The 23,428-nt window shown below is 39.4% G+C and overlaps 1 long non-coding RNA gene across 1 annotated transcript; it reads left to right on the top strand.

Moving 5' to 3' along the window:
* The first annotated feature begins 1,933 nt into the window (after positions 1 to 1,933).
* Positions 1,934 to 23,049, top strand: LOC128851444 (uncharacterized). Its single transcript, XR_008448832.1, has 3 exons — positions 1,934 to 2,005; positions 21,758 to 22,198; positions 22,993 to 23,049. It is a non-coding gene; the product is annotated as an uncharacterized LOC128851444 (long non-coding RNA).
* The last annotated feature ends 379 nt before the right edge of the window (positions 23,050 to 23,428 follow it).

The raw sequence follows: 23,428 nt of genomic DNA, 5'->3' as shown, positions 1-23,428 counted from the left end.
TAGGCAGAGTGTATGAGCCCAGAGGTGCTCAACTTCCTATTGGCAAAGGTCCCACAAATCCACCAGTAATGCCCTGAGCAGGGCTCCATACAAAATGAGAGGGATGTGAGACAGCCCTCTGCTTCTGCAAAACAGCTCTACAGCTAGAAAATTCGGATGTAGGAGTCTTGAGTCAAATTCAATCCCTTTTCTAAGGGGATCTGATTCCATCTCCAGGTAACCTCTAGCCAATATACCATAAAGGAATATTATTTATCTTTCCTAGTGGACCATTCCCTTCCACGTGACATATTTAAATTACTTCGTTCACAACAAATGCCATCTTAACTCTCAAATCTACACTATTTTACCTAATATTATACTAAATAAAGCAATTATGGGGCCAGGAATTGCACTCAAGTTTCCTTGATCTTCATTAGTAAAAGACAGAGCCAGGCTCAAGCCCATTTATATGGTGAATATTTAATTTTTCCATGACAAGCACAGGAGCTCAAAAAAAAAAAAAAAAAAGAAAAGAAAAACTCAGAGAAAATCACCTTCTGTCAGAGGACAGAGTAATACCCTTTGTATCACTGCAGGAAAAGCTTTCAGGGGGAGGTTCTCTGTCTAAACCCTGCTAATGAATCAGCTGCGCATCCATGCAGGTATGGCCTTGAGATCTCTATGCTCTTCTACAAAAGATAAATGCTAGATCAGGATTATTAAGTGTATTAATGTAGATAAGAAGTATGATCTAGAGGAGTTCCACAGCAAACTGAAAAGAATGATACTGATGCTTTCCCACAACATTAATTTTTGTGTTCAGGTATATTCTCCTCTGAAGGCATTCATCAGCAAATATATACCATGAAAATGTACTTTGTTTTTTTCTCGTATAGAATGAGAAAACATGCACCCGCACATCTCTTTTTCCACTGTTTTATCCATGAAGTACATTTGTAAAACAGTAGAATTGACTAGAAACCTTCTGCAGTGCTGTTAGGAGATAAGCATCCTACTCAATCCCTTTCTGTAGCTGCTGGTGTCAAATTGGTGGAAAGAGGCAGAAAAACATTGGAGGAAATGTAAGTTTGATGTGGTAAAGAAACAGAATAGAAAAATTGGAAGAGGCTAAAAAACTTTCAATATCTTTGCAAGTATATAGGCAGTTTAGAAAACATCGTCCTAGTTGGAATGTATCTAATGAAGTTTAATACACCTCTGAAATTCTATTAACAACAGCCCGGAACAACTCAACTTTTTGGATTCTCACTGAGACTGAAATTTCAGGTCATGTCTCACAAGCTGGAGAACTACAACAGAGGACTGCCCCAAAATGAGCAATACTTGCCTGATTACAAGCAGTAAACTCCACCGATGTTTTTAAACAAGCAGCTCTTCAGAAAGGGATCCCCAATTGCAGAAGGAATGGGTGCCAGTGTAGATGAATGAGAGCCTGGTGGGTTTGTAGTACGTGTCTGAGCTCACGACACAGAACCGCACCTGCTTCCTGCTTAGGAGTGACTGACCTCTATCCCACTGCTGTTGTAGTGTGCCCTTCCTTCTCTGTTTTCCACCTTCACAGCTCCAATGCAAAGCCAGTGAGAGACAAAGCACTGAGGTCTGAACTAGCTACTGTTCACGTCAGTTGGTTTAAATTGCCAGAGGAGGAGGCAACTTGTAGATCCTCTGTCTCTCTTACCTATCTCTGCTTCACTCAATTCTTAGCTGTCCTTATAAATGTAATAAAGATTAATCTTAGTGATCAGCTCCAGCTCAGTTCCATCAAGAGAGAACCCTTCTGTTGCCAGTTGCGTTCATAAAGAAATTACCTCAGCCGTACCAAATTATGTAGGTAAAACAAGAATGACTTGGTCTTAACTAATTCTCTTTGTTCACAATGAGGTGACTACAGAGCCCTCTCTTATTACCAAGACGTTCCTACTTCTCTTCCAGAATTATTGAGACTCTCCACAAAGAAGAAAGAGGTGAAAAACAAGTCGTGAAGGGACTGTCATAGGCAAAGGTAATGGCACTAATTCTTGTTTGCCCTGAGGTCACTTTGTGTTTTGCTGCATGTGTGAATGGGCCTGAGAGTGTACCTGGAAAAAGTAAATCTGTTCATACCTTCTTTGCACTGCTAGGATGTTGTCAGTGGGGCACAGTGTGAATTGAAAGAGTCTTTCAACAGGGACTTGCACCATGTTTTGCTTTTACCTGGTACAGGCAGTGTCAAACGGAAAGAAAATTTTAACAGGATGGCAATGAGCAGCTTGTGGGGAAACATAGACCACCCTTGGAAGGAGAACAAAATGTCTCAAATCTGGCTGTTAGAGCAGCACCCTATATTCTCTGCCAGTGCCTACTTGACAGAAAATCTGCCAAACATAGTGGTCAAACATGCAGTACTTCATCTTGCAGAATCTGCTGCTGCCACATTCTGCAAACACTCTCCCCAGGCAGCAATTGCAATAGCTATTGTATCAATGTAGCAGCGAGCCCCAACAAACTTCTTTTTGCTCCTAGATGCACTTATTCAGCTCTCTTTGTTTTGCTTTGCTATAGTTTTACATAATAAATCACAGAGAAGACAAAATCCTCTGAAACCAGTAGTAGAGTGGTATGGTAGTACATAAAAGTTTTGGCGGTTGGACAACCTTAATTCTGTCCCAGACCCTGACTTATTTTGGGACTGTATACAAGTAATTTAGTTACTCTGTGCATTTTTCACCTGCGCACTCTGCCTTTTCTTTGGCAGCTCAGACAGTCCTCTTCCCAAATGAATCTGCCCCTCTGGATTCTTGTTAAAGCTATATGACAAATAAAGAAACAACAGTAATAAATGGTGTTTCTTGAAAAGTGTCTTAGAAATATAGGAGCAAATTGAATAAAACAACGTTGCTCCTGTGCACTTTTACCAAGGGAGCAGTAACGTACGTGCAAAGATGGATGTTATCCTACATCTCAAAGAATCCGGATGGCTTTATTGTGTGAGAAAGGACTGGCAACCTGTGAAGCTCTCTGTGAAGCACTAGCCAGCCCTGGAGATGATGGGGCAAGTATATACTAGAACTGTTCTTCAATATGCTGAGAGAGGCAAACACTTCCAGGGTAAAGTGCTGCTGCCACATGGTCCCCTCCTCACTAATGAGAGTTGAAGAATAGACCCTTCTTGTTGCTCTAGACAACACAGCTTCTCTGAGTTATTACTAATCTTTACATGGTACCAGGAGTGCTGACACAAATCCAAAAGAAATTTTTAAACGGCAGCCACAAAGATACAGCAGAAGAAAAAGATAAGGGCTGGGAGCCAAGTCAGAAGCAATCAAGCCTTCAGTTTCATTACTTACTGTAGGAAATATGGAGTGTAATTGGAAAAGTTTTAAGCTGTATCTCACAGCAATTTGTGCAACTGAGAAGCCTGATAAACACAAATTAGCCTTGCTTCTTACAATTTCAGAGTCATTATTGATAATTCTAATGCATTACACAGAATGAGAAGAAAAATGATGGCAACTGGATTTGGTAGAAATTATTTTTTTTTATCAGCCCACAGAAGCTTTTATTTGTAGGGAAATACAACGTCGAAATGTTTTCCCATTTCAGGTTTACATTTTCTCAGAGAGTAAATTCTAATTTCCCATTGTTAGATATCTGAAAGGTTTTCATTTCATATTTAAGTTAAATATTTTATTCACAGAACTCTTGCAATTTTGTCTTTATGCATGTATACTCTTAACTGAAGAATAAAAGTCAGAAATGTTATTCATTCATGGAGAATGATTAACCATTATGTAATAGTTCCACATATCTATTCTTAATATTCCTGTAAATTTATTCATTTTATGGTAAATTTAAGAAGCATCTGTATTGCATTACTCTCCTTTTAGATAAATGCTCTATAAACAGCCAAGACTATAAACCTAGCTGAAGTCTACACTGTTTGGTCTCAGAAGTTCAATACACTGCAGTAAGCGGGAAAGATTAAGTGACTTGGGTTCAGTAGTTTAAAAATATTTTCCAGGTCTCCTCTGTGAGAGGCTCAAGATTGTTCACATGACTTTCTTGCACAGAATTACGATCACAGAAAGAAAGCAATTAATCTTTCATACTCAGTCCAGAAAAGAAAACTGGTGTTGAAAGAAAACTACTGCAGCTATGCAGTTCAGTGCTCCACCAATAAAAGATACCCTATTTGCCACCCATTAACATCACTTTATCAGTGTTGCCGTTTTACAGAGGGGAAATCCTAACTCAGAGAGATTAAGGTGAAAAATACCCACTAATTCTGGTTGCTCCATTTGAAATAACTTGGACCTACTTCTTTGAAGGATTTACTGTGCATAGCAGCTAGCATATCAAAAGACAGTTTCCATGGATTTCAACAGCAATTGAAAGTTATCACTATTTCTGAAAATGAGACTCCGAGGTATCAAAGCAGATATCCAGAAAATGAGGAAAACACAGTAAAAAGACCACCTGTGAAATACTTGTTTTATATGATTTCTTTTCACAGTGCCTTTTCCTGCATTTTCTTTCTGCAATGCCTTTTTTCATTAACTGCACCTCTTCCGAATCCTGAATGCCTCCCAAATTCTGTGGCTGGAGTCCTACAGAAAAGGAAGCTTCATTCATAAAAAAATTGCACACCACCAGGAAACTGAAAATTGAACCTAAACAGATTTGATGCTTCTCTATATGAAAATATTTAAGCAAATATTTGAAAGCAAATAATTTTGGGGAATGTACTGGCCTGAATATTTTTTTTTTGCTTAACTACAAAATGTTTGAATATCAGTTTCAAAATAATACAGTTATATCTGTAATTCAAAATCACTTGCTTTAGATGTATTTCATTTTACAGTGTAAAAATGCTTAAATGGATAAATATCAAAATGTTAGTCAGCATTTTGAACATTATGAATGAGAAACCTGTCACCTGACTTGACTTTTTTCCTCGCAATTAAGTCTGAAGAGTGGATTTCCTCAAATCTTTGGTTTCCTTTCCCTTTTCAGAACATTCCCTCCAGCTCCAATAATGGAATTTCAGAATTCCCTATAAACTGGGAAGCCTAGGTCTTGCAAATGACAAAAGGTACTTAAACACACATAAATGAGGTCTGTTTTTGAATTTGATCAGTCTGAGCTTTTTTTTTTTTTACCGCTTCTTTGCTCATCAATTTCTATTTTCCTATAAGACTTCAGTGTATTTATTTTCCAGCCTCCTTCACCTTCTTCATCCAGTGCTATTCGTCCTTATCCCTAGTCTTTGTTATTATCCCTCTTATAATATCTTTTCCCCCTTTTTCTTGCCAGTCTCTTCCCCTCTTTCTCTTTCCTGAGAAGAATCTCGACAAAACCCCCTTTTCTCCACAGGTTTGTTTTCTTCTTCCTCTGATTTCAGATGAAGCAACATATTCTTCTGGGAATCGCATGGAGTAACAGCTCTGAAACAATGCTGTTTCTCAAAGTCTAGTTGGCCAAATGAAGTAGATACACTGCTGCTTACAGCTGTACTTTCCGACAGGCATTGTACTGCATCACACTGGACTGTGCTCACCATACGCAGGAAGTTTGGGGTATTTTGCCTATTAGCAATGACCATGTCTAAACAGTCATTTTTAAACAATTTACTCCTTATACAAATACAACATGTATTTCCCAGTCATAACAGTCTCACCCCATCAAATTTCTTGATGTTTCTTCAGGTAATGAGGAAAAGAAAAAAAACAAAAAACACTGATGCCTATAGAAAGAGACTGTCAAGTATCATTTTGCTTTTCAACATACGTGAAACAACCTATGTTTCTCAGGCATTGTTCTTCAAAACAGCTGGAATGTATGGAAAATAAATACCTAAATAAAACCTACAAAAGCAGCCAGTGGCAAGCAACTTATCAGCATGGAAATTTTAAACATTAGTGGTTAAAAGCTTGACAAAGATACAAGAAACTGAGGGGATTTTCAAGGGCAACATCCACCAATTTTAATAATAGGCAGTGCTATCCGCTCCACTGATAATAAAATACAAAGTGAAATAACCCATGAGTAAAGCAATATGTTAGTAACAGTGTTAGCAGATATTAGTCTCTCTCTAGTCGCATCCTTCTGGCCCTACATTAAACCTGCAGGCTAGTATAAAACAGTTGACAACATGCTTTGGGATTGAATTAGAGGCTTCTAGCTTCTAAAGTTTCCTTATCCTTTTTTGTGCTCAAATCACAGAAGCATATGCTCAAGTTTCCACAGGTAATATGAACCCTGCTTGAACCTGAGCTGACCTGTACAGAGCCAGCTAAAATGTCTTGGTATTTATGTTACAATTTATAAAGAAAATCCAGATAAACCACCTGTGGAGATGAAGGAACTGGCTATACTGACATTGACAGTGAGCAGTACATACTACAAAATAATATGTGTTACATGGCAGCCTGGACAGAGTTCCTGAAGGATGATTTAAAATGTGACGACTCATTTTTGGCTTAGGTATATTTTGCATGAGATTTGCTGAGAATATTCCCTCTCAGCAGAATAACAATGACTGACAAAGACTGAAATCTTTTTGTAGCAGTATTTGGCTTTATTTGCATCAATCATGAAAGTTCATTCAGGTTCTTTTATTAGGTTGGGATGTAATGAATACTGAATGGCTGGCAGAAAACTCGGTCTGCTCTAGAGGAACAAACTGTGTGGGCTGAGTCTCATCAAAGCCATTGTGCTGATCATGGTTATGCAGATAATAGTTAATATCTATTCAGGAAAAAAAAAGCTCTTTTCTGATTCCGTCTTGTTTTTTTTTTTTTTATTTTTATTTTTTAAGGAGGAATGTATGTCTCCTGACTCTGCCTAATCCTCTACTGACTTGTTGAAAAACAAGTCCTGTTTTAAGTTTGGCTGGAAGAGCCCACTGGAGTTCGCTGGATAAGATGAGGCTCTTGATCTACACTCCTCACAATGAGCTTATTACAGATCTTGGCCAGATCTTAAACAACTATTTGACTATGGACTACTGCAGTCATTAACGTCTGTGCTCATGAGTCCACTGAGGTGTGTGGTTTGAGATGTCAGTGAATTTTTATAAAGTGGTCCATACTCTCTGAAGCCAATTTGTGAGATGCACAGGAATCCACACATGAAACAGCTTCAGCCCAGCCTCTGGCCCTGGCTCCAGTCTCAGCCAGTATTAGCTGCATGGTCTGACACTGACTGTTTATAAATTGCCACCAATAACTCCTAGCTAGCATGCTCTATAGAAGGACAAAAGCATCATGAAGAAAACCAAAAGATGTCAAACAACAAAACGCAACAGTATATTAACAAAGAATCATGGAATAGTTTGGGTTTTAATTGATCCTTAAAGGTCACCTAGTGCAACCTGCCTGCAATGATGCAATGACCAGAGATATCTTCGACTAGATTAGGTTGCTCAAAGCCCCATCCAACCTGACCTTGATTGCTTCCAGGGATAGGACATGCACCACCTCTCTAGGCAGCCTGTTCCTCTGTTTCACCACCTTCAATGTAAAAAATTTCTTCTTTATATCTGGCCTAAGTCTACCCTCTTTTAGTTTAAAAGCATTACACCTTGTCCTCTCTCAAGCAGCTCTGCTAAAAGGTTTGGCCCCATCTTTCTGGTAAGCCCCCTTTAAGTACTGAAGGCCACAGTAAGGTCTCCCTGGACCCTTCTCTTCTCCAGGCTGAACAGCCCCAACTCTCTTAGCCTTTATTCACAGGAGAGGTGCTCCAGCCCTCTGATCACTTTTGTGGCCTTCCTCTGGACCCACTCCAACAGGTTCATGTCTTTCTCTTTGAAGGTTCAGACTGAACATTAAAAAAGACTTCTTCACTGAAAGGGTCAAGCACTGGAACAGGCTGCCCAGGGAGATGATTGAATCACTGTCCCTGGAGATATTTAAAAGACGGGTAGATGAAGTGCTTAGGGATATGATTTAGCAGTGAGCAGGTATGGTTGGGCTTGATGATCTCAAAGGTCTTTTCCAAGCTAGGGATTCTATGATGCTATGATCCCAGTACTGAGGACTCCACAGCTGGATGCAGTATTCCAGGTAATGTCTCATCAGAGCAGAATAGAGAGGCAGAATCACCTCTCTTGACCTGCTGGCCACGCTTCTTTTGGTGCAGCCCAGGATATGGTTGGCTGCCTGGGCTGCAAGTGCACATTGCTGGGTCATGTCTAGATTTTCATCTACTGGTACGCCCAATACTGCTAACATAGTAATGCATCTAGAATTTGCCATAGATACAACAGACCCTTGGACGTCTTTCAGGCAAGAATTTGTTTTCTTCTAAAAGGAGGTGAAGCTATGGAAAGGCATAGCAAGATGAAAGTCCATATCTAAATATATTGGGGCCAAACAAATTATAATTGCAGGATCAGGGCACATGTTTCACTTATCAGCCTAAATACTGACAGAGAACAAGCCATGAATCACATATAGAAAATACTCCATTCTTAGAAAGAATGACCTGTTTGCAAGATAATTGGCTTCATACATGAAATCAAGAAAGGAGAATTTTTTGAACCATTTATAGCAGACTTCAGCAAGTGTGTTTGGAGGGTCTGTACCATCTCTAATGTAAGATCAGATTTTAATGGGCCTCAGAGACATGAAACAGAGATAAATACTTTTGAAAACAGGCTTAAAGATAAGAGAAGAAGCAACTGAAATTTGCCAGCCTGCAGAATGTATTCACATCAGATTAAAAGCTTTTTTTTTCCTGTTCCTCAGTGCCGCAGTGGACTAGGTTTAAAAGCAAACTAAAATAAACCCCAGCAACATGCAGAAGCAAAATAGAAGTGAACCTGCAAGGGGCAACAGTGATTTCCAAATTGGAACAAAGAATGTGAGGAGGACAGAGATAAGCACAGAACTGAACACTAACCTGCATTTTGCAGAGTTGCACTGCCTGCAAAGAAATAAAGCCATTAAAGCAAAGCATCACTAACAGTACTTAAGGAGAAAAAAAAAAAAGATTCACATACGTAAGGAAATAGATTAGTTATATGCAGAAATTGTTGACAACAGTGTTATATTCACTGACTGGAGTACTATGTACAGGCTTGAACACTTGAGAGATGTCACAAGTAAGTGTGATATCTGAAGCCTGAGTGAAAGGTTTGAAGAGAAAACATAGGCATAAGGAAAGATATAACAATGATACATTGCAGAAATTATTTCCAGAGCGGGTGGATGTGATTGGGGAATAAAGGTAAGTTGTGGTCTTGCAAATAGAAAATTTGGAATCATTTCAAATATACCAAGGCTGAATACATGTAAATTACTAAACACCAATTACAGTTTATTTTGTAGAAGAACGGGCAGCCAAGAAGGTGGCAAACATTAAGATTCAATTAAAAAAAAAAAAAAAAAAAGAGTAGCCATAGTTCCACCAAGTAGCCAAATAAGGGAAGGAAGCTTTCTGAACTTTAGAAAGCTTGATAAAAAAGAAAAATTTATAGAAATGAACGAAAACAAAAAGATGGGCTGGCTGTTTGACTAAAAGATCTCAGAGGTCTTTTGCAACCTTACTGATTCTCTGATTCTCTGATTCGATTCATATTTACATTACACAGAAATAGCACTGCCTCCCCACATATTTCCCCATCTATGCAACCAAACACCACATTAAGGTTTTTCAGTCACAGAATTTTTCAGGAACCTTCTTTTAGTGAATACTCATCCAATGTGGCCATTTGTTTTTTGCAAAGTTTCTGCTTTTAAATTCTCATATGTTTCAGCTATTTTTTCACTGTCCTCCAGATTAAGTGTGGGGACTTTGTTTGGGTGACAAGCTCTTTTGGAAGCAGCATGGCTTACTGAATGGTAAAACTTTTCTGCTGGGCTGGCACTACCTAATCATTATTTTTCACTTCAAATATTTGTGCCACCCTAAAATGTCATCAGTGACATTTATATGAATTGTTAGGTCATAGATGAGAAAGATCATTTTCCCTTTAGACACAAAATGCCTGCTGGGCCCTACAGAAAGAGAAGAGGAGGACAAAATACCCAGAAAAAAATAACACTTCTAGTCTTTAATCAGGCACTCGGTTTCATTAATGGAGAAATGCAAGTGCAGGGAATTTGAGCTCAGTCTCAAGTGGGAGCATATTCCATACAAACAAAACCTTTGGGAAAAGCTTTTTTAGGTTTTTTAGATGCTTATAACTTGGTAAATATGAGCAGGTTTTCACAGAGATGTCATATGAAAAAGCTGCAAACAACAGATGTCAGGAATCACCTACTGGGGCAAACTGGGCAAGATACAGTACAATACAGTAACAAGCATTATTGAGGAAATACATATGGGCAACAGCTTTGAGGAGGATCTGCTCATTTTGCCCCACAAGGAGGGGTCCCACTAAGATTCTTAACTTTTCTGAAGAGAGAATATCTGAAGTGACTATGCCAGCTGGAGTACAAATATCAAGAATTAAATTAAAAGGTTCATAAATAACTCTTCCTTCCCACTGTGTCCTTGCAGGTGAGTCATTTCCTCAAACCTTCTCTCAGTGACAAAACAGTGACTGAATTGAAGCAAAGTCTGCCTAGCAACTCCTAGTCCTCAGGATGTTTTTCAGGATGACTTTTCTGCCCGCTGCCTGAACGAAACACTTTGGCCCCAGAAGCAAGCTCAGTTCCCCACCACACAAGAGTAGTCTCCCCTCCTTCATGAGAATTTCATTCAATTCAGGCATTGTAAAGAAGATACAATATCGTAACCAAATACATATAGTGCTGTAAATCAATCATAGTATTATGCATCGCTGATGTAACTGGGGTCATGAAACAAAGCTGATAGGAGTTTGATTAAAAAAACTCAACAACATAAAAAAAACAAAGAGAAGAGGGAGCTCCTCACACAGAATGCAGCAGAGTCATAGAATCATAGAATCATAGAATCATAGAATCATAGAATCATAGAATCATAGAATAGTTTGGGTTGGAAGGGACCTTAAAGATCATCTCGTTCCAACCCCCCCTGCCATGGGCAGTCACCAGTCTCCTTCCCAAAAGATAATTTGGATGGCAAAAATTTTACATGGATATCAGGGGAGGCTAAATAAGTATTTCAAATAAAAGTCCATTGAAAGTTACCAAGCTCAGGAAATATCTAAAGCAGCAGATAGTTGGATGCTGGGAGAGTACTGAGTGTAAACATCACGAATTTACCTTGTTTTTTTTCATAGGAGTCAACTTACAGCCACCACTGAAACAGAATACTGGACTAGCACTTTGGTCTGAACCAGCACAGATCTTTATAGGTTTTGGTATAATAAAGAAAAACTTACAAAGAATTCTTATTCCAAACCAAAGGTATGGACGCTTCCAAGCTCAAGAGACAGTGCATCCTGTAATGCTTTTCAGCACACATATATCTCGATAGGACTTTATATATACATATATAAACAATACAGATGGCCGACACATCACTACAGCAGATTCTCATTAAGAAATATAGCCAGATGTGTTTGTATGTACATGAGCACATACGTATGTATGCATGTGTGCATATAGGTAACTACATATCTGACTATCTACCTACCTATCTACTTATCTACCTACCTACCTACCTATCATTTTTTTATCCTGTCTCTTTGTCTTCTGAGCATCTTTTAGCCAGAAATCTATTTCTTCCTCCATTTATCCCAACTAGCATCACTCTCAGATTGCAAGATACATTAAACACCAATTACAGCTTTTTATTCTGCAGGTGAGCTTACTTGTTTAGTTTTGTTTTGTTTCTAGTCATTGCACTTGTGCTGATTTTATTCCTCAGAATCCCTAGCTTGGATTATTTTTCCTCCAGTTAAGGTTTGCTTCACATAAAAGCAGATTGTAAACATATCATTTTTATATGAGCCACCTGGATATTATCATTGCTGTTATCATTTGCCACTGTTGTATCATTGCATTTCTTTCTTTACCAGGTGTTTACAAAGTCTCTGTGGATCATCTTTCTTTCCATTTGCTGTGAACTAAGCACCAAACTCTGGTTTAATTATTTCAAGGCTAGTCACTTCTTTTATCACTAGTACATTAGAAGATAGTCAGCCTGTAAGGGATGGCTTCTCAGTCTGAGAAACTGATCTTCCTCTCAGTGAATCAGCAACTACACATAATAGTTGGGCCCCAAAGCAGGAAGGAAACATTGTGCATAATGAAATGGAAGTTATTTTCTAAATATTCTTTATATGTTTTGTAACTATTCTAATGATGCACCAGATGGGGAATTTCCACTGTAATGTACAACAAAACATAAAGTTCTCCTATTAACTACTCGCCTTTGAAGTGTGGCATGCCAGGATCCTGACATCCTTGCAGAGACACCAATCTGCATGACAAGAAGAAGGAGTTGGTAGTGGCTGAACCACCAGAACCAACTAGAAATATTAGAAACTACATGAAACCAGAAAGCAAGCCAAAGGAGTGGCCAATACTTGAATACCAGAAGATTAAATCAACAATGCAAGGTCCAGGTCAAGAAGTAAACACCAAATCAGAGGCAAAGTTGTGGACTGAAGGCACAATGAGCAACAACCAGGCAATGCCTGGATCATGTTTACCTGTGCTTAGTTATTAGGGAAGAAGATGGCAAAGGCTTGCTACTGCCAGCCCCAAAGGGCTAGTGTTGTAGATAAGAACATACACTACTGATCTAAGACTCATTTTGAGGAACCAGCTGCAGAAACTTCCAAATCCCAAACAGACCAGACAGTCCAAAAGCAGTACTGTTGTAATGACTGCTTACTGCAGTTATTTTTTAATAGAGCTTAGTCCACATAGCCCTTGTAAGGTAGTGTGATTAGGTTGTACAATGGTACAAATCCTGAATTTCACCAAATCCTGTCTTCTGTTCCACCGAAGTAACTCATTATGATCGCCAGTTTGAAGCATGTAAGGAATATTTCTATTTTATTTCTATTAGAGCAGAGTAGAAATAAAAAGCACTCCTGAACACGTTTTTCTCAGTTAAAGGCTTGGTTTCTGTCAAGCCAGCCACTTTCTAAGTTTGTCACAAACTTGATTAATCCCTCTGATCCCTAGGAAGTCCTTTCCACCAACCTCCAAAATCTGTCTGCGCTTCCTGAGCTGCAGGTTCCCAGCTCTATGCTGTAAGTCTCCTATGTGCCACACTCAGCTGTCTTGCAAAGGTTTTCCACCCACGTATGCCCAGCTGCTGGATAGACTGAAACCATCTGCTTTACCCTCAAGGGGCTGCACCTGATGTAGACTTCATGAAGGGATATCTGACAACAGTGAACAAAGGAGTCAAAAAAATAATCCCTGTCCACTATGCAAATCTTCAACAATTTAATGATAACCTGTTCATGGATTTTAGAGTAAAGGGAAATGGCAATCCAAATAGATGCAGCACCACCCTAAAATGAGTTTGTTTGCAACATAACACTTAGATAAAACACTCTCTTGAAATACTGATTATTTAAATTACTCTCTTGAAATAAAGATTATTAGACATAGCCTTTGTAAAGGTCTGATAAAGGAAGAGGGCATGTAGAGAGCAGCAGGAATTAGATTTACAGTTTATTGTGAAGTTGATGCAATACAAAGTAAGATGTGTTATATAAATGATAAAACACATTAAACATATCAGTTTCTTAGCTGCCATTGGAATTGGAACAGAAAGGGATACCTAAATGAAATATCTCAGGACAGCACAAAGCACCAATACACTGGGAGAGGAAAGCAGTGCAAAGGCTTGAGTATGGGTATAAGGGCCCTCGCTCCAAGAAGGATGTTGAGGCTCTGGAGTGTGTCCAGAGAAGAGCAACGAAGCTGGTGAAGGGGCTGGAGAACAAGTCTCACAGGGAGTGGCTGAGGGAACTGGGGTTGTTTAGCCTGGAGAAGAGGAGGCTGAGGGGAGACGTTATTGCTCTCTACAACTACCTGAAAGGAGGGTGTAGAGGAGGATGCTGGCCTTTTCTCCCAAGTGACAGGGGACAGGACAAAGGGGAATGGCCTCAAGCTCTGCCAGGGGAGGTTCAGGCTGGATATCAGAAAAAAATTTTTGATGGAAAGGGTCATTGGGCACTGGCAGAGGCTGCCCAGGGAGGAGGTTGAGTCACCTTCCCTGGAAGTATTTAAAAGACGGCTAGACAAGGAGCTCAGGGACATGGTTTAGTGGCAGGTAGGAATGGTTGGACCTGCTGATCCAAGAGGTCTTTTCCAACCTGGCGATTCTATGATTCTAAGGCGGCAACATGGACAGGGCAGAAAAGTGAGGCTGACAGTTGAATATATGCTAAACATGGCCGATCCTCTGGTTCAGCATGAGTTGTGAAGGATGACAGGGCACGGGAAATAAAGAAGAAAGGGAAGAGGAGCTGGGCCTCATATGGTATCAGACCCAAGAAGCTTGCACATGCCTTAGGCAAAGATGTTATTGGGCTAAACTTGAAGACCAGTGCTGAAAATACATAGCATAAACCAGCCTGTCAGACTCTGCATGAGATTTTATTAATCTAATGTTAACAGAAAGGGTGGGGGCCTTCCCACTGCATGATGGCTTCTGTGATCAGGGTGGCTCTGGCCTGAAGAAAGCAGGGAAGTGGACTATGACCTAGTGTGCTTCTACTTCTTGCATACCCTTTAGCTTTAGCTTGGGAATATATCTAAAAGGAAAATGCAATATTATGCATCAGCCAACATTAGATGAGCTACAAGCATGACTGTCAGGAGTGGGAAACTATTTGGCTCAAATGGCAAGGATCCAAAGGAAAAACTAAAGGCCATTTATCTTTCTGCCTTGTGTGAATTATACCATCAAAACGATGGTTCAGCTTAAATAGTAACAAGCAATAGCAACAAGCATTATTTCAATTGTACTAAGTAAATTAATCAAACATTTCAAATCATGCCACAAAAGAAAACAGTATAAAACAGTGTAAAAGAAAACAGTACATACATAGGCTCAAAATTGAAATAAATGAATCAATATAACATGTCTTCTTATTCATGACAACTCTAACTTGACCTTAAAGTGGGCGCTTTTGCAATGTAATGTAAGTGACGGTATCCCTACATGAAGGTGGAATAGAGTAGTAATGCAAGCATTTGAAGATGTGGTTCTCCATAGCCACTAAAGATTTAGCAATAATACTGAATTATACACGCCTTGCACTTGGCTCACTAAGAACATTTCATTTCAGCAGAATTGCTATATTCGCTAATGACTGAAAACTTATTTTTGTTAAAATTGTCTAGTATTTGGCTTTATTTGCTTCAATCGTGGGAGTTCATTCAGTCTTTCTTTTTTATTAGTTTGGGATATAAGGGCTAGCAAAAGCTCTGTCAGCTCTGGAGGAACAAACTGTGTGGGCTGAATCTCATCAAATTCACTGATGTTATGCTGATCATGTTTAATATCTGTTCAGGGATGTAAAAACTTTTTACCAGGAGTGAAATTGTACTGACTCTGCCCAGTACCCATGAAAGGAAGCTTATCTAAGGGCAACTGAGAGAATGCTATTCACTTGTTAAAAATTCCTATTTTAAACAGATTCTGAAGTTGGCTCTAAGCAAAGGCATTTTTTCTAGATTAATAACCCTCTCCTTTCTCAGAATCCTGAGCAGATTTACATAGAGCCCTGAAGTCAGTTCATAAAATGTGTTTAAACTGGCAGAAGAGAATTTTATGATAGGAAAAAAGTTCAGTCATTTCGAACCTATACAAAAATGTGCTCAATATTTCTATTATACAAGGGAGCCCAAACGTATGGATGTCTTTATTATTTACTACCTCCTTTCTGTTAAAATATATTTTAAAATGCAGTCCTCCCTTATTCTCAAATTATTCAATTCCGTACCAAAGTGATGAAAGAGATGCCTCTTTTGAGATGCCTCTTTTTAAAGCTCTCCTTTAAAGGAAATAAATGATGATGCTAGAAAAGTGTTGTATAACAATTGATTCACAGCGCTGACTTTCCAAAAAATGTAAAATCAAAATGAGTCTGAGAATTGCATATGCAGGTCCCCGAAGAAGCCAGACAGTCTTTAAACCTACTTTCTACCTTTCAGGTTCTTGCAGAGTTCCTGTGTTGTTCCTCTGCCTGATCTTCTCCCTCTAAGATCTTGAGCTTCCAGTCTCCTTCCTTTCATGTCTTAGGCCCTCCGTGGTACATGTGCATCTATCTCCTTCCTCTGCCACCACACTTCTCTTACGTCTGCCAAGGATCTTTCTTGTTTTCAGGCATCCCTTCAGCTGCAGCACTAGAGTCCTCACTTTTATACCTACAGGAGACCAGCCACACCAGTAAGTGCCTGGGAGTGGGCGACTTAGGACTGGTGATGGGCAGTCAGTCCCACTAACCTGCTATGAGACTTCCCAAGTCCTGCCAAGCCTCTCCTGCTTCCTGAGGGTCAATGACAAAATGCCTCTGGGATTCTGCAGAGGGATGGTTGGATAGGTAGTGAGGCAAGAGGGAGCAAAAGATCTGATTTCCAAGATCCCAAATGCTCCTATGAGGCAATAGGGTGCCTTTGTTCAGCACTGCCTTCTGTGGGATGTTGGCTGTGTTCAGTAATGTTTTGGGTCGTATATATGCACTGCAGCTAAAAGTTCTGGGTCTGTTCAGATAATTTATTTAGTTGAACTAGAATCCCAAGTGATTAGTTTTCTGAGGGAAATCTTCTACTGTGTCGCATTCCTCCTATCCTTTAATCTATAGGCAGTGCCTTGAAAATTTATTTGGAGGTAATTTGAATTTAAAAGAGGAGATAAATCCACCCAAATCATCCCAACAGCAGCTGACTTCACTAATCAAGAAAGATTTTAACATAGCCAGGGTTCTTTCATCAAAGACATCATGAAACCTTCAGTGGAGTCACTCAGGACTTTACAGAATATTATAAAGCATCTCTCATTCAAACCCTGTCCAAAATTCATTATCAAACTAAGTAAAACCATCAGAAAATGAGGATGATTGTTGGGCGTGTCTTGTGTGAATGTAAGGGGCCGTGGTATTGCATAGAGCCTCAAACAATTCCAGCACCTGTACTCCACCTTGATGTCCTCCATGGACAACACTGGAGGACAGATCCTGCCTCCCTTAGCCATTTTCAGCCAAATTCACCCCCTACATAGCACAAACGCTGTTGCTAGCGCTGTGACGTGGCATGTCTGTTCTTACCTCCCAATTTTCACACCAATAATATTCAGTAGGGCTGCCTTAGTTGACATTTTCTTTTTGATTTTGGAATTTTTCTCTATGACAGTCCTGACTGCCTCAATTCCTAGAGTAAAATCCCTGAGAGATTGCATTGAGTGGGAGGATTTTAGCTTGATGTCCCACTGAAATGAGGCTTCTTTCATTACTCATTTGGCACATATATGTACAACTTGTTCTCCTGCTTTCTAATCCATTACTGAATTTCAATCAAATTCGACAAAGGTTCTGTGAGTTTGGTGAAAACAAGGCAGCAAGCTAAAGGGTCGTTAGTTCCCCACTGTGAAAAAGATTAATAAGATCACAACCTAAATCATCTTAGGCAATCAGAGACTCAAATAGTTGAGATAGCAAGTAAGGGACAGGTATGTTGGAAGCCCGGTTTCTTGCTCTCTCTGGAAAGCTTCCCAAGGAACTATTATACTTGCCACTTTGTTTCTTTCTGTTCCTGAAGCCTGGAACCCCATCATTCCTCCCACACCAACCATTACAATTCCACATGTTTTATAGGGAACGTAGTGCATTCTGGTTTCCAAAACTTTGGGTTTATTTATTTTTTTTTATTTATTTATATTTGGAGAAAAATCTGTGGAGGATACAAGAGCTGAGAAAAAGAGAACTTGTTACTCCTTAGGAGTTGAAATAATGGAATTTTTGTGAAGTTGTCCTGGTGATGTCTTACATGTCAGTGGTCACTGCTGGGTGAATTATTGACATAAGTTCTGCATTATTTTGTTCCTATTCATTGGCTCTGTAAACAGTGTGGCAGGTGATGAACTGCTTGGTTCAATACTTGGCTTTTACTAACCAAAATGCTTACAGGAAACAGAGCTGCTCAGAGATCTAGCTGTGAGGCAAGTACAAATCACATCTGACAAAAAAAAAAAAAGAAAAAACCTTGATTAATAGAACAAATGTGGATCCTTTCTACTTATGGTTTAGAGTAATCCTTTGTGTCCTTGAATTAGAAAGGCCAATGTCATGCCAGCTGTATTGGCATGCTTGAAAATTCAGCCTTCAGCACAGAATAATGATGAAACTTGGCTTTATAGGAGAAAATCTGATCGAGTTCCAAAGATTAAAATATATCCCCCCAAAATAGAAATAATGTTAGTTATTAGCTAAGAAAGAGTGAGATTAAATGACTTAATAGTACCATTCAAAGATTTTTAAGCTGTTTATAATTAAGAAAAAGTTTAGAAGAACAGAATATGAACTCTCCTGTTATGAATGGAGGTAGTTTGTTAGGGGTGTTTTGGCAGCAAAGTAATTCCTAAAATAGAGTACTGGATTCACTTCCAGCTAAAAGGAGCAAAACTTGCAGATGTTGCTAATGCAGACAAAAACAAGCACGTATATATGTGACCAGATGCAGCAATTCTAAGAATTGCATCTGGCACAGAACGTGTGGATGTTTTAGCATCACAACAAGAAGTGATACTGAGTACTTTTGTACCACATCTCTCAGAAGGTCCTGATTCAGCAAACAATTTAAAAAGATGCTTAGCTTAAATATGCCAGTAGTCCCAGCAGGATTACTCATGTGCAGAGGGATATGTTTAAGCAACTTTCTGAATGAAATCATAAAACCCCTGACAACCTGATCTGACTATGAGTCAACTGACTAACAAGATTCAACATTTTTCTCCTAGAGACAAAAGCTCTTTTATTTTTCTGTGCTTTATTTGCTGCACACTACTTCTTTCAGATTTATTTCTTCTCTTGGGTTTTACTTTGCCTGCATCCTATTGTTATTGTTCATAAAATATTTCATATACAAGTGCTTTCCAAAACAAGGCAATCAATCCAGAGACACGTATTTGCAGTAATGTATAATTAACTCAGTATTTTTCTGCCGTGCAACGGCTGTAGAATTTAGAAAGTTTTCTGTGTGTGCTTATGCTGATAAGCTAGAAAAGTAAATAAAATCTTGTGCAGAAGCCTAAAAAGAGCAATATATGATAGCTATTTGGCCTCACCTTATGCATAACTACACTTCGGATTTTCAGTTATGAAAATGAAGGATGAGGAGCTATGAGGAACTTAGCCACTTCACTGCTTTCTTCTTTCTTCAGCTCTAGACTGTCCCAACTGTCTTGCATTCATGAATTTGCTGTCTGAGGACTAGCAGCAATGCTGCAATGCAAAGGACCGAGGGCATTGATTGATCATAAGAGATCAGCAGATGCCGATGTTTGCTCAAATAAATAATAATAAAGTACGACATCTGAATTACTGCTTCTAACAAAGGAGATATTTAGTCAAATGTTAGAGCAATTGTTTCCTAATTTTTCTTTTAACTTTTTTCCTATCTTTCACTGTGAGTCTCTCAACTCTAAGTCACTCAACACCACCAGTGTCAAAGAAGCAGTCCAAAAGCATCCCTTGTTCCTATCTCCACACTGAAAAACTGACTCAGAGATGTAGTCAGAAGGGCCATCATCTTCCTGCCCACCACTGGCTCTGCATTCCTCACTCCCCGACCTCTCTCCAGACCATCTAGGTCTCCCATTCTACTTTGTGCCAGCTCTGGCACTCCTCATTCTTTTCCACGAGCCAATTTAATGTGCTAGCACAGCAGAGATCTAGCCAGGATTGGCATTACTTTTGCTTTCTGCCATCAAGGATGCTCGTGACCATTCACAGACAGATCTGGTGATACCAGACCCAGACCAGGACAAGTGATGGGAATCAATGGCCATGAACAGGGTGGACCATGGGAGGGGGAAGTGGGAAATCCCTCATCGGACAGCATGCAGCTCTTCAACTGATCCACAAAACGGTGTGCTTAATATTATGCAGAAGATTTGCCAGAGAATTTAAACAACAGCCACTGGCAGCATTCACTTTCTCTAGAGAAAATGTCCGTATGTTGTCAAGGGATCAAATACTGCTATATCTCCTTAGGAAGAGCACCAGAGCCTTCCACATATTCTACAGACAATGCAGCAGACAGCTGGGGACTGGAGGGAAAAAAAACATCACAGTGGGCTGGCAATAGTTTACATGCAAAAATGCCATTTAATTCATGTAACTGTTAGTAGTGAGTTATTTACCCAGCTCTAATGCTTTACCTACAGGACTTTATAAGAACATTATGAGGATTATCGGATGTTTGTGAAGTGCTTTATGGATGAAAGTACTAAGTGTCCAGGACAGAGGCTACTGACACCAATTGCTTTCTGGCTTTCTATATTACATATGCAAGGGAAGCAATGAATTTAAACAGGTTTACTAAAACCCATTTGATTAGAAAAGAAATCACTCGTGAAAATGCTCGAAGGCAAAACTGTTCGCAGGGAAAAAAGAACAATCCATTCCCTCATTCCAGTGCAGTAGGATACAGTAGCCTTTGCCATCTAAATAACATACTTTAAATCTGCTAGGTGTGAGAAAACTCATTCACCAGGCACAGCAATGCTGTGAAATTTTTCCCTTGAGAACTAAAAAGCAGCAGATTGCAGTTAAAAATTTCATGATGCATCCTGGAAGACAGCCGTTTCAAAGCCAAGCAGGGGGGTCACTAGGCCATTTGCCCTGGGAGCAGGTCACCCAATTAATCTCCATTTAGGAGAGCAGAATAATTGGCCTCTGAAGTAAAAGGTGCTCATTTAGATAAAATCTAGATGTTGTAAAACTTTGAGATTTACCTGTTCCTAGTTATTAACCTTCATCAGATTTAATTAAGCCCTGTGGATGAAGCACAAGCACTGAGAAATTTTACACCCATGTCATATTTTCTAAAGGGAGGTTAAGTACAATGTCCTTTTGCTTTGCTGAGTGGGAATTCTGTCACCCAGTGTTTTCCTGTACGTGGTGGAGAACATCTGAGAGAACTCTATCTGGAATAACCTACATTTCTGTTGTTCACATGGAACATTAAGCATCAACGCTTACTTCAGAAACCCTAGTTATTGCTGCTATATAAATCTGCTTACGTTAATTCTTCTAATTCCTCCATCAGTACTAAATATCTGATCAAGTGTGAGAAGCTCCCTGCTTTAGAGAGAAGAAACACAGCCCTGGGTATTTCATGCAGTGTCTCAGCAAGCAAAGAACCTCTACATAGTGCAAGTTTATCTGGATATCAGCTGTCAAGGCATTTGATGGATGCTGAAGTTACTGACATTTTAGAACCACACATGACCTAAACCTCAATAACACAGCATTTTGCATTTAATTAAATTATTTCATTGGAAAAGTGTCTAAAAAAAGACCAGATCATTTAAGATTTACAATTGAGTCAGACATACCCGAGGTGAAGGTGATCATAATTCTAGATCTAGACTTCTTGTTGGGAACCTCTGTTCCAAGAAAGAAATGTAAGGGCTGTAGCTGGTTTTATCTATTTGAGGGGTATTGTTCCATGCAACAAAAACTATAGAGACTATAAAATGACAGGGTATGTGATTTTTTTATTGCTGCAATTCCTGCCTAGATTTCTCCAGTCCCTGGAGGTTTTACTGTGCTTCAGCGATTTGTTTACAAGTCCCATGTTTGCAGGTGGCATGAATGCAGTACTAAAACCTACAATGGTAATTTGCAAACTGTAGTCTTTTTTGTCCATAGGGAGCTGAGCAGCTCCTTGATACTGCTAGCAAGAATGCCTTAAAGCATGGAACTGGAACTGATGCTGATGAGACTGCTGCATTAGAAAGAGCCATCCTCAAACCCAGCAGGCAGGAACATCACCAGAAATATAAAGAGACAGGAATAAGTAGACTACTGCTGCTGTAGAAATAGTCACCACACCGGACTTGCAATCCTCACCAAGAGAGTGGAAAAAAGATCAACTACTACTATGGTCCAAGGCCACTTGTAATGAGATCTGCTATCCATTTCATGAGACTCCTGGGATATTTGGGAGGGATAATTTTAAGAGGACTGTAGAAGACTGTGAGAGAAGGCAACAAGGTCTCTCACTGTGGCTCCTCTTTCCCTCTCCTATGATGGCCAGAAGACAGATCTGCAAGCAGGATGAATGGTTGAAGGCTTCAAAAACTCTCTGAGGTGAGAAGAAAAACATGTTTTTGCTGAAAACGTCAACTTCCCAGAGTCGTCTTCCCCTGAAAGTCAATCTAACCTCATTTAGCACTTGCCAAACAAAACATGGAACTTTGTTCACTGAGTGGGAAGTTAGGAAAGTTTCCAGCAGCACTGTCATCTCTATCGTCTTCACTCACAGGTTCAGAGATGACTCAGTGCATCTGAGGATGCCACCTTTGAAAACTGAGATGATCATGCTGCTCATGACAGAGATGGGGTTGAGGTCAGGCTTGCTGAGCAGGCATAACCTTAGCCCCATCAGTCATACACTAGTCGTAAGTGTTGAAGTTATTTGGCTTCTTTAATTGGACAGAAAGGGGAAATGTGTATTATGGTTCTGCTGATAAAGTCATTACAAGTTAGCCTAAACAGATTTGGCTATGAATCAATGGCCAGAAATTGGGTGTACCCCTCAAATTATGTGAATGCATTATGGGTCTGTATTTGAATGATAATGCAGTTTGTTTTATTTTTTTACTGATACATAAAATCTCTGCAGTACTTTCAGGCTTCAGTAAGGAGCACAGAAAAGGCTACATCTTTTCCTTTGAATGCTTTTGTTTCCATTGCCAAGCTGGTACTCTCTCAAACAGGGAAAAATTGTTCTGTTTTAAGCGTATTTGACCTTAGTTGTTTTATACTAGTAAAGATTATCTGCTATTTCTAATTATTGTTAATGGCCATAATTAAAAATATCTAGAACTAAACATCATTTTGAAACAAAACCATGTGTTTTCTGATTGCATCCTACATGCTAGTGCTGTGATAAATGCAGGAAAAAAGAAGCATGCACCGTTCCACTGGAGCAGTAAAAGAAAAGAAATTGCCCAGGTAAGATTTACCAATACCAGATTGGGTGGCATGGTAAGTTCCAAGTGTTTAAAAATAACAGTATGACATTACTGTATCAATGGTGCAAAATCAAAGGGTTGTTTTTCTGGTTGGTAGGTCAGGAGTCTGGCATACACTGCTATTTTAGGTAGTAGTAAAGTCTGTACAGTGACAATATAACCAAGAAAATGCTATGACAAAACCTGGTGTGCTCTTACACCAGTGACTGAAGGAAAATTTTAGTTGCAAGACTGGCTGTGCGTTGCAGGTTCAATCTGTCCTACTTGCCATGTATTTATTCTGGCAAAAAAAATGCAATGCAAACAATGTGGTCATGATTAAGGTCACGTAGGTACTCAAGTA

Source organism: Cuculus canorus, chromosome 2, assembly GCF_017976375.1.
Source record: "Cuculus canorus isolate bCucCan1 chromosome 2, bCucCan1.pri, whole genome shotgun sequence".
Lineage (NCBI taxonomy): Eukaryota > Metazoa > Chordata > Aves > Cuculiformes > Cuculidae > Cuculus > Cuculus canorus.
Note: the sequence above shows the minus strand (reverse complement) of the source record. Positions and strands in the feature narration are given on the sequence as shown.